This window comes from Epinephelus moara, chromosome 18, assembly GCF_006386435.1.
Source record: "Epinephelus moara isolate mb chromosome 18, YSFRI_EMoa_1.0, whole genome shotgun sequence".
Taxonomy (NCBI): Eukaryota; Metazoa; Chordata; class Actinopteri; order Perciformes; family Serranidae; genus Epinephelus; species Epinephelus moara.
Window position 1 is genome coordinate 31,267,020 of NC_065523.1, and position 17,540 is coordinate 31,284,559.

At 41.6% G+C, this 17,540-nt stretch overlaps 1 protein-coding gene across 3 annotated transcripts in view; it reads left to right on the forward strand.

Moving 5' to 3' along the window:
* Positions 1–5,942: 5,942 nt before the first annotated feature.
* The window catches only part of arhgdig (Rho GDP dissociation inhibitor (GDI) gamma), a 55,403-nt gene continuing 43,805 nt past the window's right edge, over positions 5,943–17,540 (forward strand). The window contains exon 1 of one of the 3 annotated variants that reach the window (XM_050068338.1): positions 5,943–6,098. The gene's annotated coding sequence lies outside the window, so the exon portion shown is untranslated. Of the gene's footprint in view, positions 6,099–15,855; positions 16,091–17,540 lie in introns of those variants that run through there. The other 2 variants (XM_050068339.1, XM_050068337.1) reach the window with 2 other exon arrangements.

The following is a 17,540-nucleotide window of genomic DNA, read 5'->3' on the forward strand; positions in this document are numbered from 1 at the left end:
CTCTTCTGTCAGCTTTACCGAGCATATATATATTTGTACTACTGTCAGTGAGAATGGACTAATGCTCACAGGTACATCCTTTCTAACACCTCCAGATGTCTGCACTTTGCCTACTACTGAAAACAAAGTCTCCTTTTGTTGAGAAATACACACAAGTGTCCCTCATGAAACTCTATATGAATGTAAACCGTTGTTTACCATAAAGCCTCTGTTCAAACTAATCAAGTTAATCCTACGTTACTCGAGTCAGCACACACAACACAGATTTATAGCTATTTAATTTTTCAATTTGTAAATCTAACATTTCTTCAATGATCAGTGTTATTTCTTTCTCTGTGCACGTCAGAGGTTTTACTCTTTGATTTTGTCTCATTTGTGGTCTTTGTTCTGTTGTACAGTTCTAGATGTTAAAATATAGACTAAGCTCTATTTTATAACCACTGGATGAGCCTTTTTGTGAATGAATAAAGTTGAAATTTATCTATTGTTATATCATTTGTTTGTCTGTTTGATTGAAAGCAAAACAGTCATTTTTACTCTCCACAGTATGGATTTAAATGTTTGCTGATATGGTATTGATAAACAATTTTTTGTTTTTTTTTTAAGATATTTTTTGGGGCATTTTTGCCTTTATACATAGGACAGTTAAGCATGAAGGGGGGAGAGAGAGGGGTAATGACATGCAGCAAAGGGCCACAGGCTGGAGTCAAACCCAGGCCGCTGCCTTGTACATGGGGCGCCTGTTCTATCCACTAAGCCGCCAACGCCCCATTGATAAACAGTCATGTTTAAACAAGTCATCATTCAAAGTCAACAAAATTATCGTCTGGAAGGCGATCCAGGCACTTTGAAAAAATATAGAAAAACAAGGAGGGAAATATTGAAAAAGCCTTTATTGTAGTGACTAAATCATTAAAAGAGCCAACACGTGTCGACCACTGCAGAGGCCGGTACCACGAAGCCAGTTCAACTTCCCCTGGATATCTTTTTTTTTAAATCTGGTTTGACTAAACCTAACATTGGCTGTCTGGATAGCAGGTACTACAAAGCTGGTTAGAGCTATGGGCCTATGTGACATTAGTATACATTATTTTTTGATGTTTAATTGGATGATGATGAAACTCCTCTGAATACGTCACATAAAACTTTAAAGTAACACCAGACTGTTTCTGCTGCTGAAGTAAAGAGTGGAAAAGTAGCCTAGTTACTGACTGAGGACATCTTTCTTAACCACACGTTGCATTTATAATAACAGGAGCAAATTAACAGTGTGTGGATTATTTTATTAATAAAATATTATCTGGTTTATCCTCGTTCTCATCACGCAGGTGTCTCATTATTTTGAGCTGCAGTGATGGAAGCAGAGTGTAAAATATCAACACTGTCACTACAGACTAAAACAAACTTTGCATAAGTTAAAATCATGTGTTTAGTGGATAAACGATCTCTGTGTTTGTTAGAAGCTTGGTTTTAAAACCAGTGGAAACAGAGCCCTGAAACAATTACATGATTCTCCTGACCTCTAACAATATATAGGCTCCTCCTTTTTACCTCAGACTCCAGACTTGTGTCCATGGATACTTTTTTTTTCAGTGGTCTGATTGGTCAGAGGTCGGGGTGTTGGCAGGCTGTGATACGATACCGTGAACATTACCTGCCCCGGAGCAGCACAAGTTACCACGGTGATTTATTCTGGTAAAAAGAGAACCAGCTTCATAGTACTGAAAACCCTGAGTTAACCCTGAAGTTACCTCGCTAACTCCAAATCCTCTTTCGTACTACAGGCCTTCGTCAGGGCTTTCAAAACATACAGCACAGGTATGGCCCCATATATAGTGGCAGGAAGCAATCGGAGGCCATCACATGACCCACATAATGGCTTGTAAAGAATAATGACAAATCACAAAAAACATGTGACGTCTGTACCCTCATTCAGACCAGGATACTTTAAAGCATCCAGCTGATGGATCCAAAAAGCTTCACTTTGATTGAGATTCTGTTTTCTGTCACTCTCATGACCAAAGGTTTAATGTGTTCAGTGCCTCCTTCCTGTCGATCCTGTCGTTTCTCATTCTCCACAAGCACCCGATGCAAGGTTTTGATCTACGTTTCTATCACCTCAGTTAGCTGAGCTTGTCTTTTGTCTCGTCTTTCTCCCAGGATCAAACCTTTGTCCTTTCAGTTACAGAGCTGTGTCTCAGGATTAAATACATTTACCACCAACAGATATCCCTCAGTCGAATAGATGATACTCTGGGAGCTGATAAGTTACGCAGCCGACAGTGAGCAGAGGGAATGTTATCTTACAGGGGAAACAGTACATCACACTGCATGTAGTATGTTGTCACACACCTGGCTGGATCAGATACTGTAATTCCCTGAGGAATGATGTCACTACTCAGAATAAATCATTACAAACACACACATTACTTCCCACCCTTTATATCACTGCTCTCTGTCTCCACTAGATGTCAGCAAAAGGCCACATAAAAACACTTGCGTATTGAACTGGCCAAGAAGCACCAAGTTGCTTCAAAGCCAAAATCCATGCATGTTTCCATATAGCATGCATGAGTTCTAGCTTATATTGGTGGCAGCCCATTGATGTTTGAATTTACTGCAGCTCTGATCACATGTTGGATTCAGGCAGCTGCTGAGAACTCTGTGCATGCTTTGACTTTGTAGCATCAGTTGTGCATATCAAAGGTAGTTCTCAGCAGTGGTTAGAGTTAGGAGGAAGAGGTGGGTGGGACATACAAGGGAGGAGGAGTGTTTGCTGTTCAAGTTTTTTCGAAGAGCTGTGTGAAATGCAAGATAGGTAAGGGTTTCTTTAAATTACTGTTTATTTTAATGGTCTGGTGGGTTTGGTGATGGAGATTTTGAGGCTGTTTCTGGTTAAACAAAAGGATCCTACACTTTAACAAAGATGTCGACCTCTTAAGGGAATCTTTTCCATAATGTTGTCAGACACTTTAGTTGACGTACATTGACAGTGCGAACATGCCCTGACTTACATTTTTCGCCCATTTCACAGCTGCCTGCTGCAGTCCTCTTGCTCAATACTGGACCAATTTAAAAAAAAAAAAACTGTTGCTCCCATTAGTCACTTCGACACAAACACATGGGAAAATAGGGTCAAGGTTAGAAAACGCCAAAGTTACCCCTTTAAAGACTTTTGGAAAGTGTCATACAAATAATGCTGCTCATCAATAGGGGCATGCATCTATCAGTGCACTCAGAGCTTTCAGTTTGGCTTTCATCTTGCTGTTATAGAAATATTTTATCACAACTGTCACTCTCATGTCTGTACTGTAAATATGACGCTACAGCCCACAGCAGGTTAGCTTAGCTTAGCATAAAGAATGGAATCAAAGGGAAACAGCTAGCCTCACTCTGTCATGTTGTATCTTGAATGTTTAATCTGTCCTGTAATTTCACCCGCTGTCGGCTGAGGTTACATACAGCTCCAGTTGGGTTTGTTTTGAAGATAGAGGTAAAAAAAAATCCATACGAAGAACAGAGAAATGACCCTCCTTGCAGGATCAGTAGATGGCCTGAAGTATAATAATCAATCAGCTAAAAAAAGCAGAAGGAGGGACAGTCTGACTGCCGCTGAGCCTTTTAGCCTGACTGTTATTTGTGGACAAGCTGCTGTTAAAATGTTAATGGACACAACTGTCCAGGTATTGAACCAGCAAAGGACATCAGTGTTACGCAACAAAATGACTCTGTCAGTCTCGCAGGAAGTCAAAAGGTGAGGTAGCTTCATTATGGGGTTTATAATCTGCTGAAGACGTGGGATGATTTGATGAAGGCCTCTGTTGTTGGCTATGTCTCTGCAGCAGTTTATTTGCTTTGTTTTAATTTTTCACAGCAGTTTAGAGTAAAAACTAAAATCACTTTTTTTATGCACGTTTTATCAGGTTTTTCCTGTTGGAGTAAAAAATGTGGCTATGCTTGGTTGAACCCTGGGGGGGCTCCTTACGCTGACACACTCTTTATGACACCATCCTTGTTCAAGCACACACTTTTATAGACGCCACTCATTCCACCGGGGACCACTGCTGCTGATGAGTTATATTTCCATAAAGCAATATGAATATAATGGGTTTATAGCACAGCTTGCTTTAGGACAGACAGGAGGAAGACCCTCTGCTGCTGACACTGACAGGGGTGATTGGTCGGGCAAGGCGACGATATTAAATCAGGTTTTACTGCCGTTTACCATTTTAAGATGATGAATTTGTACAATTTTTTTTTTTTCAGTTGGAAGGATTTTTTATGAGAGAACCACCTCAAATGACGTGTACTTTTCATGTATAAACCTCTATTTTTTTATTAAATGATCTCCGAAGTATCTTTAAAATAATCACTATTAGCAAAGCAGTTTTGTGTTTATATATGGGATATTTATTAGTTTGGGAAACCCGACGATCCTTAGAAAGTATTAAGCTCATGTTGGTGGGCTGACTCAACAGGGACTAGAAAATGGACACAGAGGGTACTTGCTGTGGCTCTGGTTAAGGGTGAGAGCCATTATAATTTAACAGCGGTGTCAGGGGAAAGCGTGGTGGAACAAAAACTAAAGTTAAGGCGGCAAAAATCCGAGGAGGGTGGACGGGAGGGGTGGTGGTGACTTTCACCTGGGAGAGCGGTGTTCACATCCTGAAAGATTGTAAAGCCAAACTTTGTTCTTTTTTCCTATACCTAACCGTGATTTTGTTGTTGAAGGAAAAAAAGTCTATGCGTACCGATGTAGTGCATTTATATAAGTTCATGACCAATTGTGAACAGATGACGTGGGGTGCTTTTCCGCTCTGAGCTGAAGTTTTTTCAACTTAAAAAATGCCAGGTGCCTTGAGCGCAGAAACATGAGGTGCAGCCCAACACAAACCCGCAAGCAAAAAGCTTCATTCTCATTAAAAACAATTACAAAAAGGCGCCTCCAGCTGCTAAAATGCTTTCTGCGTGATCAGGGCCTTATTGTGGTGCTCAAAGTGCCGAAAACTCAACAGCAATGTCTCTTTCCAGAAATCATGACCTGGTCACCAGATAGACGATAATCCGCATACCTTGTTGTTAACAATTTCATGTAGGAACTATTTTCTTTCTACCGAACTACACCTGCTAACTGTATCACCGCGCAGAAGGAAGTGTGCATCTACTCATGGATGAGAGGTTTGTACTCGTGAGATGTAAACATTTATTGCATCCTGCTCTGCTGAGCTAGAACGCTGGCTAGCTCAGTGGTGCTAGGTGAGCTACCAGTAATATCACCAACACTCAGCAACACATACCAAAACAATCGAGATTAAATTAATAGCACTACAAGTAAAGGGAAAAATGTGTATTTTTGTCCCTTTAGTAGGTGTCTATACTTTTGTGCAGGCTCAGACGACCTGGAAATAAGTGCGACTAAATATTTGCAGATATAATGATCCTTTCTCAAGTATGACAAAAACTTTAGGTATTCTTTGGTAAAGTAAATGTGATTTGTAGTTGTCATTCTTATCTGTATCTGACAGTATCTCCTCTCTTCATCACATCTGGAGGCACAAACCTCTTGTTGTACAGGTCATGTCAGGCCAGCCTGAAAGTCGTGTCTGGGCCTCTAGGTTCAGTGTGTGTCCGTACAGATTGTTTTTGACTTTATATTTTAGGTTCTGCTTTTAAACTTTTAGCATACTGCATGTACACTGTTCAATGATCAGTATCTATTATTAGGACTGTAGCAATAAGGGTCGACTAAATGTCAGTGTCAACGTTCCTGATTGCTACAATCTCTACCCTGTTAGAAGTTATTCCTGTGTCCACTGAGCCGAGTGTATCCAGTAAACATAGGCGGGATCCTCTGTGACTTTCTTTGCATGAAACTGAACAGTACAGGACAAAATGTACCAAAGAAAAAAAAACTTTTACAGTGTGTTTTTACAGCAACGGCAGCAAACTGGAAGTGTGATCTGTGGCTAGAGTGGGCTGGGCCTGGATTCAGCCTTCATGTCTACAAGTCTCCTGTCAGTGTGACAGCTGAGCAGTGGGATCAGATCTCTGCAACAAGAGCAACTTCTGTCAAGAGTTTGTCGCCCTCGTCTGAAAAGGTAACAGATTTATTTCTCTTGAAAAATCACTTGAGCGTCAGCTTCATCAAAATCAAGAGATACTATCTGAGTGTGTTTCTTGGCAGCAGTTTTCATTTCTGCTCCACAACTGTGAACCTCATGTTCTCCTTCACAGAGCTGTCACTGCTAATTGTTGGTGTGTCATCTAAAAAAATATTAGAATCTGCAATGCACTGAAAGTTTCTTGACTTGTGCAGGAAATGAGTCACTTCTTCTATCTCTATTAAAACATGCATGATATTATATATGTGTGACATAGTACAGTAAGTGTATTGAAACTATTTTGTATTTCTAGGTCACTATAAATTGAATATATTTTGTTTTTGGATTGTTTTATGACAAAACCAGTGGTTTTAAGGCCACACCTTGAGCTTTTAGATGTTGCAGTGATTATTTTCTGACACTGTAAACTAAACGGTTAATTAATCGGTCACAAAATATAATTAAATAATTCATAAAGTAATCGTTGGTTGCAGCTCACATGACACTCAGTATCTGAGTGATATCTGATTGAATGACCTTGAATAATGTACTGTATGCTTGTGTGTGTGTGAATCCATGCCAACATGTTAGTAAAAACGAAATGCAACTGATAACAAACTGAAAACAAACAAAGCTAAATGAGGAGAGTGTGTCTATGTTCCCTCAACTGTATGTTCTTTCAGTCCTATGTTCCCCAAGCCCCATGTTCCCTTAACCCTGTTCTCTCAACCCTGTGTTCCCTCAACCCCAATCCCTCGGCCCTTTGTTGTCCGAGCCCCATGTTCCCTCAGTCTTATGCTCCCTCTACACTGTTCCATAAGCCTGATGTTCCCTCAGCCCTGTGTTCCCTCAGCCTTATGTTCCCTTAAACCACACTTCCCTCAACTCTATGTTCCCTCAGCCCTATGTTCCCTTAACACTAATCCCTCAACCCTATGTTCCCTCAGCCCTACGTTCCCTTATCCTGTTCCCTCAGCCCTGTGTTCTCTCAGCTCTGTTCCCCCAACTCACTGTTCCCTCAACTTTGTGTTCCCTCAGCCCTTTGTTCCCTTAACACTAATACCTCAACCCTATGTCCCCTCTGCCATATGTTCCCTTATCCTTGTTCCCTCAGCCCTACATTCCGTTTTCCTGTTCCCTCAGCCCTAAGTTCTTTCAGCTCTGTTCCCCCAACTCACTGTTCCCTCAACTTTGTGTTCCCTCAGCCCTTTGTTCCCTTAACACTAATACCTCAACCCTGTGTCCCCTCAGCCATATGTTCCTTTATCCTTGTTTCCTCAGCTTTATGTTTCCTCAGCCCATTTCCCTCAACCCTAATCCCTCAGTATTGTGTTCCCCAAGCCCTATGTTCCCTCAACCCCATTCCCTTAACCCTCTGTTCCATTAACCCTATGTTACCTCAACCCTGTGTTCCCTCAGATCAGTACCTCCTGACATTGAGGCGATTGATGTTTCTTGCTCATCCGTGTGTTTATTTGTCTGTCTGTTATCAATATTGTTAGAGTGATATCTCAAAAACTTATAGATGGATTTTATCCTCGGCAACCATAACCCAATTATGGAAGGGTTCGCTCTGATGTTGAGGGAACATGAGGCTTAATTTGGATGGAGAAAAAAAAATCATCGGGCTGAGGAAACATAGCATTGACCTCCTAAAGGAGCTAAATGCCGACATCAGCATGCTAATATTGTCATGCTACAAGCAGATATAATGTTTAATGTTTCATCAGCTTAGTTTAGCATGTTAGCATGCCATCATTGCTTATCAGCACTAAACATAAACGGACTTTAGTTTTGTAGGTCAGCTTTTAGTCATTTAAATTGACATTTTGACTCAATAGTATCACTAGATGAAAAGTTAAGAGACAACTAAAGTCATTAAGGTTTATCCTCTGGTAATCATGAATGTGTGTACAGTATCTAATGGCAATCCATTGAGTAGGTATTGAGATATTTCTACTTGACCAAAGTGGTGGACCAATCCATCGACAGACTTTGCTAGAGCCTCTCTGCTAACATGGCTAAAAACAATACCTATGTTGCGTTTGCATTGGATGTGACTCTCTGTGTGTGTGTATTTACAGAATGTGCAGTTTATCATGATATCGTCTGGGTTTGTGTCCTATTATTGCTGAAACTACCCTCTGGAACGCCTCCTCTGCCTTTGATAAATTGAGTCACATACGTGAACATAATACTCACTCATCACCTGACAAAAAAAGCCTCTTATTCATTCCTCATCCCCTGACAAACCTGATTACCACCCCCGATCATCTCCATACTTATTCAATCATTCCTTGACAAACACCTTTGTGTTTATTCAATCAGCGTTGCCCGGCGAATACCTTTACCACATTAAATTATTATTCATTCCCTCAGAGAATTAACGTCTGGGTTATTCAGTCATTCTCAGTCCGACTGAATCAGGCGGTTATGCTTGAATGGGCTCCAAATGAGTTGCGTTATTCTTTCCACACTAAGCAGAGATAAAGGCTCCCCACCCAATATGCTGTCGGGAAACCATTTAGGCACTTTTTTACACACGCAGCCCGAGTGTATAGCTTACATACTGTATCTGTGTGTGTGTGTGTGTGTGTGTGTGTGTGTGTGTGTGTGTGTGTGTGTGTGTGTGTGAGTGTGAGAAAGCAATTACCAGAGCTCATGTACCCACAGCTTAATGGAATAACTTGCCAAATCAATGCAGATTACACTTGCAAATCCATGTGATATCAGTCCATGAATTCAATTTGAGGTGTGTTACTGTACGATAATTGTTTTTCCTCGGTCGTCAGCAGCACCCATGCGGCTTATCCAGATGACAGGAGACCTTTTTTTAAATAACTTTTGTCTGTGATTTTACAAACAGCGGGATAGGTACAGCAACTAAGACTATTTGCACTCCTAGTTCCCAGAAGGAAGTGCCAGGCACCTGCAGTGGTGAGACAAGAGGAGCTTTAAATTAACTTCAAACAGGAAGTTGTGGTTTTACAGGACTCCATGACCCTGTAAAACCACAACTTATTGGTTATACTCTTTGGTTTTGTACGGATTAAACAAACAAGATTTATCGTGTTAATTAGTATGGACACCCATTTCTGCCAGTGGGATAATGTAATAATGAGAAACTTTATCGAAATAATGACTATAGCCTGGGCACACATTGTATGATTTGAGCACCTTTCTGACCTGATTTTTGAGCTGTGCAACTCATTTTAATTTGAACCAAATTTCAGCTTTGTCAGGTGTCGTGTGCAGTGCAGTGTACACCGGGGAGCGAGGACTGATCATGGCCCAATCAACTGCTCCCGACCAGCTGTCGGATGTTCTGATGAGTTACTTACATGTCAGAGTTTTGGTTTGCTGTGTCAGTCTCTTGCACAATCAAAGCAGGGCCACGAAATTGCATGACTTTGCAGAAATTGACTTTTAGGGTGCTTTCACACCTGCCCTGTTTAATTCAGTTCAATTAAATTTAAGTTTGTTTGGCCCCAACGTGTGCTTTGTTTGGGCAGGTGTGAACACAGCAATCACACTCAGGTGTGCACCAAAACAACCAGAGAACACAGCAATCACACTCAGGTGTGCACCAAAACAACCAGACCGAGACCTTCTTGAAGAGGTGGCGAAACAATAATATTATAATAGGAAAGTTTCTGATTATTTTAAAAAGTTTCTCATTATTTTTGAGATAATTTATCATTTAGAGAAACTTCATTATTGTAATGACTTACGGGATCTTTTTGTTTTTCTTTATGACACTGGCAGAAATGGGCCTCTGCAGATCTTTAGAGGTGCCAGTAGGTGGATTGAGTTGCCTTTGCACAGAGCAAGGCTAATTTTTCCCTATGTTTCCAATCTTTATGCTAAGCTAAGCTAACCAGTCATGAGAATGGTATCAATCATCTTAGCTTACTCTCAGCAAGATCAATCGGTGTCACTCTGAAGCTGTCGAAATCTGGCGATTGGGCAGTGACTTGCAGCGTCAGACACTGACGGAAAAAGCCATCCTTTAACGTCGCCATGATATGCAGCCTATCACCGTTATAGTTCAGCACAAAAGAACAAAAGTTAAGGCAGCGAAAGTCAGAGTAGGGTGGGTGGATCCAACAAATACAGACTTTCACCCAGTAGAGCGGTGTTCGCGTCCCGTAAGGTTATAAAGCCAAACCGCATGCTTTTGTTGCCTGCACCCGACCATGTGTGTTAGTTGTTGAAGGAAATAAAATGCCACTAGTTTTTGAACCAATGTAGTGTGTTTATTTTGAAAGAGACTGGATGTGAATATTAAATTTCCTGTGAAAACAAAAGTGTATCTTGAAAGAGGAGAACTTGACATCGCGTCCCAGAACGTCAACAATCAACGCACCCAGGGTACCTTTCACGTCGTATGTGGACGTGGAAAGTCCATGACCAAATGTCGATATGTGACAAGATCAGAGTGAGAATGTGTTGGCAAGTCAGTGAAGAAGCATATTTCCCAAAATGTCAAAACTTTTGCTTTATTGTTGCGTATATTTATGTGTAACTGGGTTAAACTCAATTTAATGTTGATCAGACAGTGACATTTCGTTAAGTCTTCACACTGTTGTCATAACCAGCTGTATGTAGGGGCAAAAAGCGGTTTGCTGTTGTGCACTGCCTGTAGACCAAAACAAAGTGTGTCATGAGCCACACCTCCCTCTACCTCTGCTCTCCACCCCCCACCCCACTCGCCTGGTCTATGCAGCCAGGCACCGCAGCATCTCCACGGACTATTACATCCAGACGGTCCCGGTATTTCTTCCGCAGGCTCCACTTCACTCAGCTGCCTGATATACCCACTGCTTCTTCCCACATTAACCTGAATAACAAACCAGGGCACGGTGCTCCGGTTGGATCCAAACGGAGAGCCGGCGCTAACGTTATCTGGGAAGCTAGCAGAGGCTAACTGGCTGTGCTGGCAGCTGAGTGAAGTGGAGCCTGAGGAAGAAGCACCGGTTAGCCCCGGTTTCACTACAGGCAGATTCACTCGCCACAGGGGCGAGGAAATNAGCTCTTCTAGTCACTGAGCCTCGCCTCCATCTCAGCAAATATATTACATTTATTACAGGTACCATCATCATTGAAGTAGGCAGGGGAATAGCTAAACACAGCCGCCAGGCTGCCCGCCGGGCTACATTTTACAATGCTAATTGCAAATGTTAGCTGGGCTGCCAGGCTACTTACCTAACACAACCGTAACGCCTGACCCATTGCTGGGACAGAGCCACTGATAACTCAAACTCCGGACATTAACCCATGCTACGATTGTAACATTAAATTTAACTGAATCGACATAGCGACATGTGCCTAACGTTACTGGAACACTAATTAAAACAGACATCTGACTTGATGTTGTTTCTTAATTGTTACCTGTCCAGGAGAAGAAGAGCTAGCTCCGAGTCAGATTGTAGCCCCTTTAGCTCTTGCAGTGCTCTCCACCTTGGAAATACAAGGCCAATGTTAATCCGAGTTCTGTCCCTTTCTTTATCCGACAACTTCTTTGCCAACAACTATTGTTTCTTAAGAGGTAATGTCAGATCCTGGTCGTCTTCAGGTGGACATTCTGCTCTCTGCCTTTTCATTTCGAAAATACGCGGATTCACATGAACGTACATGAACACGCAGCCGGACCGGCTTGTAAACAAGGGGCTGGAGATCAACACAGAGAAGAGGGTGTGTGAGGTAATGCTATACTCCAGATGAAATTACACCTCTAGTTCTTCACATAGCAATTTTTTAATTCCTTCAATCTAGAAATGATGAATTTCGCTTATTGCTCCTTTAAGTAGTGAGAGTATTTGTCCAGACAGATGAGTGATGGACTGGTTCAGCTGAAAGTTGAGCTTTTGACTCCATGTTATGACAATAACACCTCAGCACAGCGGGCGCTGCAGAGCGTTTTATCAGGTTTTTCCTGTTTGAGTAAAAAATGTGGCTATGCTTGGTTGAACCCTGGGGGGGCTCCTTACGCTGACACACTCTTTATGACACCATCCTTGTTCAAGCACACACTTTTATAGACGCCACTCATTCCACCGGGGACCACTGCTGCTGATGATTTATATTTCCATAAAGCAATATGAATATAATGGGTTTATAGCACAGCTTGCTTTAGGACAGACAGGAGGAAGACCCTCTGCTGCTGACACTGACAGGGGTGATTGGTCGGGCAAGGCGACGATATTAAATCAGGTTTTACTGCCGTTTACCATTTTAAGATGATGGATTTGTACAATGAGGCTTAAAGGGGCAGTTCGGATTTTTTGATGTGTGGTTGTATGAGGTACTTAAACATAGTCAGTGTATTAGATGCAGTAGATTGCAGTCAGCACGCCCCTAGTTTGGAATACCGCCATGGAAGCTGCTGATGTGAATGAGAGCAGCTGCAAACGTGATTTAGCCATCTAAAAAAATCAATATTGATTTATATTTAGAATATTTTCAATGCTTTACCTTTTTGGAAGACAGCACTTTCGAATGGGGAACTGAAGCCGTTACATCTATCATCTCTTCAAACAGACAAAACCACAATTTTGGCTTTTAACTTTGCTGAACACCGGAGTTGCTGGTCTGCTGCTGCTTTGATTAGTTAGTGTGTTACTGTGTGACTTTGAAAGGATAAGTTCGTATTCATCAAAGTCACGCAAGAACACAAACTTAGGATACTTTCAGACCTAGAGTTGTCTCGCTTTGGTCTGAATCAGGGACTAATTTAGTCACAAAGTTGTATAATTGCCCAGAGTTGGTTCGTGTTCTCACGGCAGCATTTACAAGCGAACCAGATCAAATACCTTGTGTGAGAAAGCTGCTTTTGATTGGTCAGAATTTCCATGTGGGAAAAATCCAGGAAGTAAAGCAAACGTTGAAGAAGAGTACACTTGCAAGATAAATGTGACACTTTCTAATGTCACAATGGAGGGACAACTACGCAGGTTGATTTTAGCGCTGCTCATCGTGGACTATATTGCTGTCATTGTTCATTTTAGTCAAACCATACAGTTTGAAAACGAGGCGCGGCTCCAACTAGAAAACAATGTTTTGATGCATTGGATGTGCTGAATGTGCATATTAAGGCAGTACAGGAGGAGGTGCACATTAATAATCCTCCAGGACTGTAACATGCTCATGTTTAACCCAAACAATGTGTCATGTGACTGCAGTTGGTTCGGATCCAGGTCGGAACACCTTCTCACCACAAATGAACCGCACCAGTTTGTTACCACCTCTTCAAAAAGGTCTTGGTCCGGTTGTTTTGGTGTGCACCTGAGTGTGATTGCTGTGTTCACACCTGCCCAAATGAACCGCACTAAGGGGGCAAACGAACTTGAGTTCAATTGAACCAAACATTTGGATAAGAGTGTGGAGCTGCGGAGGAGTTTGGGGTGGATCTGACTCTTATGTTGTGCTCACACCAAACGCGGTACGAACTTTCCTGTCATGTTACTTGCAGGAGTTTGAACCCCAGAATATTTTGTGCTGATATTGATAAATGAACATCCTCGGCGTCCTACGTTCCTGGAGGATCTTAATACTGATTGGCTATCACAGCACGAACTGATTGCCGAAGTTTCGATTTTTCAGCTCTCATGAATAAGCATATGACGTGATATCGCACTACTCGCTTAATTTGCGTCATTCGTGTTGGGTTTGTTGCGTCCATCCCACTACCTGGTTAGAATTTGCGTCTAATTGCGTCTTTACGTTGACCTTACATGTAATTTACTCACACAAAATGTTTTATTTGCGCAGTGTGAACACAACATCAGCCTGTGTTGATGCCTTGCAGCCTGTCAGTCAAAGTGGACACGCTGTTAAATATGACTAACTTTCAGTCTTAATAAAATGTAAATGGGTTCAAAATTCACTCCCTGTACAGCTGTCACAAACGTTGAAATTAGCTATAGAGACCAAAAGGGATTTTTGTACCAGGCTGTTAACATGTTTTTTGCCAGTTTAAGGGGATTTTTTTTATTGATTATTTTTTACCTCACTGTTATGTGAATTCATTCAGACGATTAGATGATGTGTATTTTCGATACACAATGAAACATGCCTCTGTTTTTTCTTATAAGATGGTCTTCAATCAATATAATAATCTCTATTAATTCTCATTTAGTTGAATGTATCATAGCTGAGAGCACAGTGACCTCACTGTCTCTACTGGCCTCCAGCTTCTTATTAATTATTCACTGACTGGACCTGGAGAATAGGTCAGGTCAGGCCAGACTGAAATTCCTGTTCGAGTCTCTTTTACCCTTCGGGCTCAAAAATAGATTCAGTTTGTGCCCGTGCAGATTTTTCTTGGGTTCATATTTTACATATTTGTTTGAGCTCTGCCTTTAAACTTTCAGCTCAGTGATGAGACCATTACTGTAGGCAACTGGGAATGTCCCAGTTTGTGTAAGATGTAGTAGGATGTTAGTTTTCCAAGAACACATACTGGATGTGAGCCAATTAAATGCTCTGACTTGTATATTTTCATGTTCTCTTGTAAAATACACCAGTACATGCCTGACATGACACCACCAGGGTCGATATTTGGAGCCGAGGTATTTATAATCGCAATTTCTTAATTTTTTTAATGTAAATTACTTAAAGTTGCTTTCTCAAGAAACCTAAAGAGACTGTAGAAGAAGAATCTAAATCATTTGTATGATCAGCGGTGAACCACAGCTGATATCTATTATTAGTGATTGACCTTTATTGACCCGTATATATTGGTTTAGCTCTCCAGCTCAAACCTATAAACATCCTCTTTCTGTTCCAGTATGAGTTTGCTGTTTTTTTGTTGGCAGGAAAACAAACTATCATCAAATTGAGTATCAAGACACAGCCTCATCCCTGTCTCTCCTCTTCCTCCTTGTTTTTATCTCACTTCCTTCCTCGCTAATTTTCATTCTCTTTTTAACCACATGAGCCGACGGCACTCATTTATCAAACTGGCCTGTTTCACTAACGTCAGTTGGTTTCTTGAGTTGAAACATTAATTGTAATGTGGTGAAACAAGTCTGGGTCAGCTTGTGGTTGGCATGTGGAGTCTGTCTGAAACTTTAAAGGTCCAGTGTGCAGGATTTAGGAGGACATATTGGTAGATATGAAATATAATAATGTAACTATGGTTTCTTTAGTGTACAATCACCTGAAAATAGAGTCATTGTGTTTTTGTTACCTTAGAATGAGTCGTTTATATCTATAAAGGGAGGGGGTCCTCGTCTACGGAGTCCGCCATGTTGCATCGCCATCCAAACTGGCTCTGGACATCAATATGATGTCAGAGGGACGTTGGACTCAAACGTCGGACAGACTTTAACTTTTGGTTGGAATGAAAACTGGGTTTAGGATATTTCAAATGTCTAATGACATTAGACACATTCCCGAGCAGTGTTGGGCTTGTTACTCTAAAAATGTAATATTACTTTACCTATTACTCCCTGCCGACTGTAATTTGTTACACTACTCGGTAAATTTCTTTTCCATCACACCCCATAAAATTGGTAATTGCGTATCTCCCCAAAATCAGATGTGTGCCTCTGTGTGAATGTCTGGGTAATAGCCGTTAAGTGTAGCTAAGACTAGATAACTTCTATTTACCTGGGGGTTTTCTGTTACCTGCGACTGGTATTTTCCCAAAGGCTCTGCCTGAAAGACGGAGTCACTCGCGGAGCAACATTTTATCCACCGCATATTCAGCCACAAGCTTCATCACTTCTTTGTAGCCTGTAGCTGGGTTGTTTAGCCAGTGCAGTGCTACAGCTGACCTCTGTGGCCCAGGAGGGTGGACCTTTGGTGGGGTGTATTTCCTGGAGCTTCATGTAGTCGTGCTGCTGGTCGTAGTAGCAGAGGCGTTTCAGACCAGAGGTTTGGGGACGTGCTTTTTGCAGTGGAAAGAGTTTTAGTCTGACTACCTGCAGCAACAGTGTTCTCGTCATCTTTCCTCCTGACAAAATCAAAGATTTCCAGCCGCTAAGGTAAGCGTTTCCAACTAGTTTGCTGCTTTAGATGTGAGTGCGCAGGACAATAATAACTAAAATGAGTCAGCTGGTGTAATGTTATATTTCAAGTTATTATTTACGCTACTCGTTACTAGAAAAAGTAATAGTATTACTGTAATGCATGACTAATAACACGTCACTGCCCGCGACCCACCAGTTGGGAACCACTGACCAAAATGTCAGGGTGCCCTTTAGCTCACCTGGTAGAGCAGGCACCCCATGTACAGGGGCTTTGTCCTCACCGCAATGGCTGCATACTCAATTCCAACTCATAGCCCTTTGATGCGTGTTATCCTCTCTAAGATCCAAATGATCTTAAAGAAAATCTCCTAAATGTCTGGATCTTCAGTTTGCAGAGAAAGAGGTGATCACATAGTAGCAGTTGCTAGGCTAGTGGCCTGTTTGCGACAAGCCAAACAGCACATGAAAAACACTGATTTTTCATGTGTAACTGCTTTATTTAGCGTTTGTAGCGATTGTAATCACCTGGTCCATTTGTTTTGGAGAGGAAGAGACCTTTGTGGATAATTCAGCTCCCAGTTAAAACCTCCTGAACAATGAACACTGAAGGAATCCTACCTGGGAGTTAGCAGGTGCAGGGCTAGCAGCCCATCTGTGACAAACCAAACAGCATAGGAAAAACACTGATTTTTAACGTAAAACTGATTTATTCAGTGTTTTAACAGGCTTTAATCACCAGGTCCGTTAGTTTTGGAGAGGAAGAGACCACTGTGGATAATTCGGCTCCCAGTTAAAACCTCAACAATGAACACTGAAGGAATCTTTAGCTGGTTGCTATCATGCAGTTCTCACCACTAGATGTCACTAAATCCCACACATTGTTCCTTTATTGTAAATACTGTAAGAGTATGTTTAGGTTTATGACTTCAAACTGAATCGATACTACCCAACTCTTTCTTTATTTCTGTGTATTTCTGTATTTGTGAGAGTAAATAGTAAAATAACATCATGCTGAGGTTTGCCGGAGTCTGAGAGAGTGAGGGACAGAGAAAGAGAGAAGTTGTCTCACATAACATGCTACACGACAGCTGCACTGCCACTGAGTGACAGCTAAACAAGGTGCGTGTGTGAAAGGGAGTGTGTCTGATTGTCAAGTGGGGAGAAGCAGCCCCCTTTGTATTCCACAGCCTAGGTAGGGAACGCAAAAGGAAGAGAGGGAAAAAGACGAGTGTGAAAAAGATGAGAGTCATGATTGAAGCATACTGCTGACAGGGTGTGGTCACTAAAAGACAGAGGGAGATAAAGAAGATGAAGGGGTGGGGGGGTTTAAGATAAATAGAGAGACACAGAGAGAGATGGCGTGACACAGTGATGAATGGCTGGAGGGAGAGAGTGGACACCACATGAGAATTTGTGTAAGTGATGAAAAATGAAGAGGAAAATAAAAGCATGAAAGAGTTGAAGG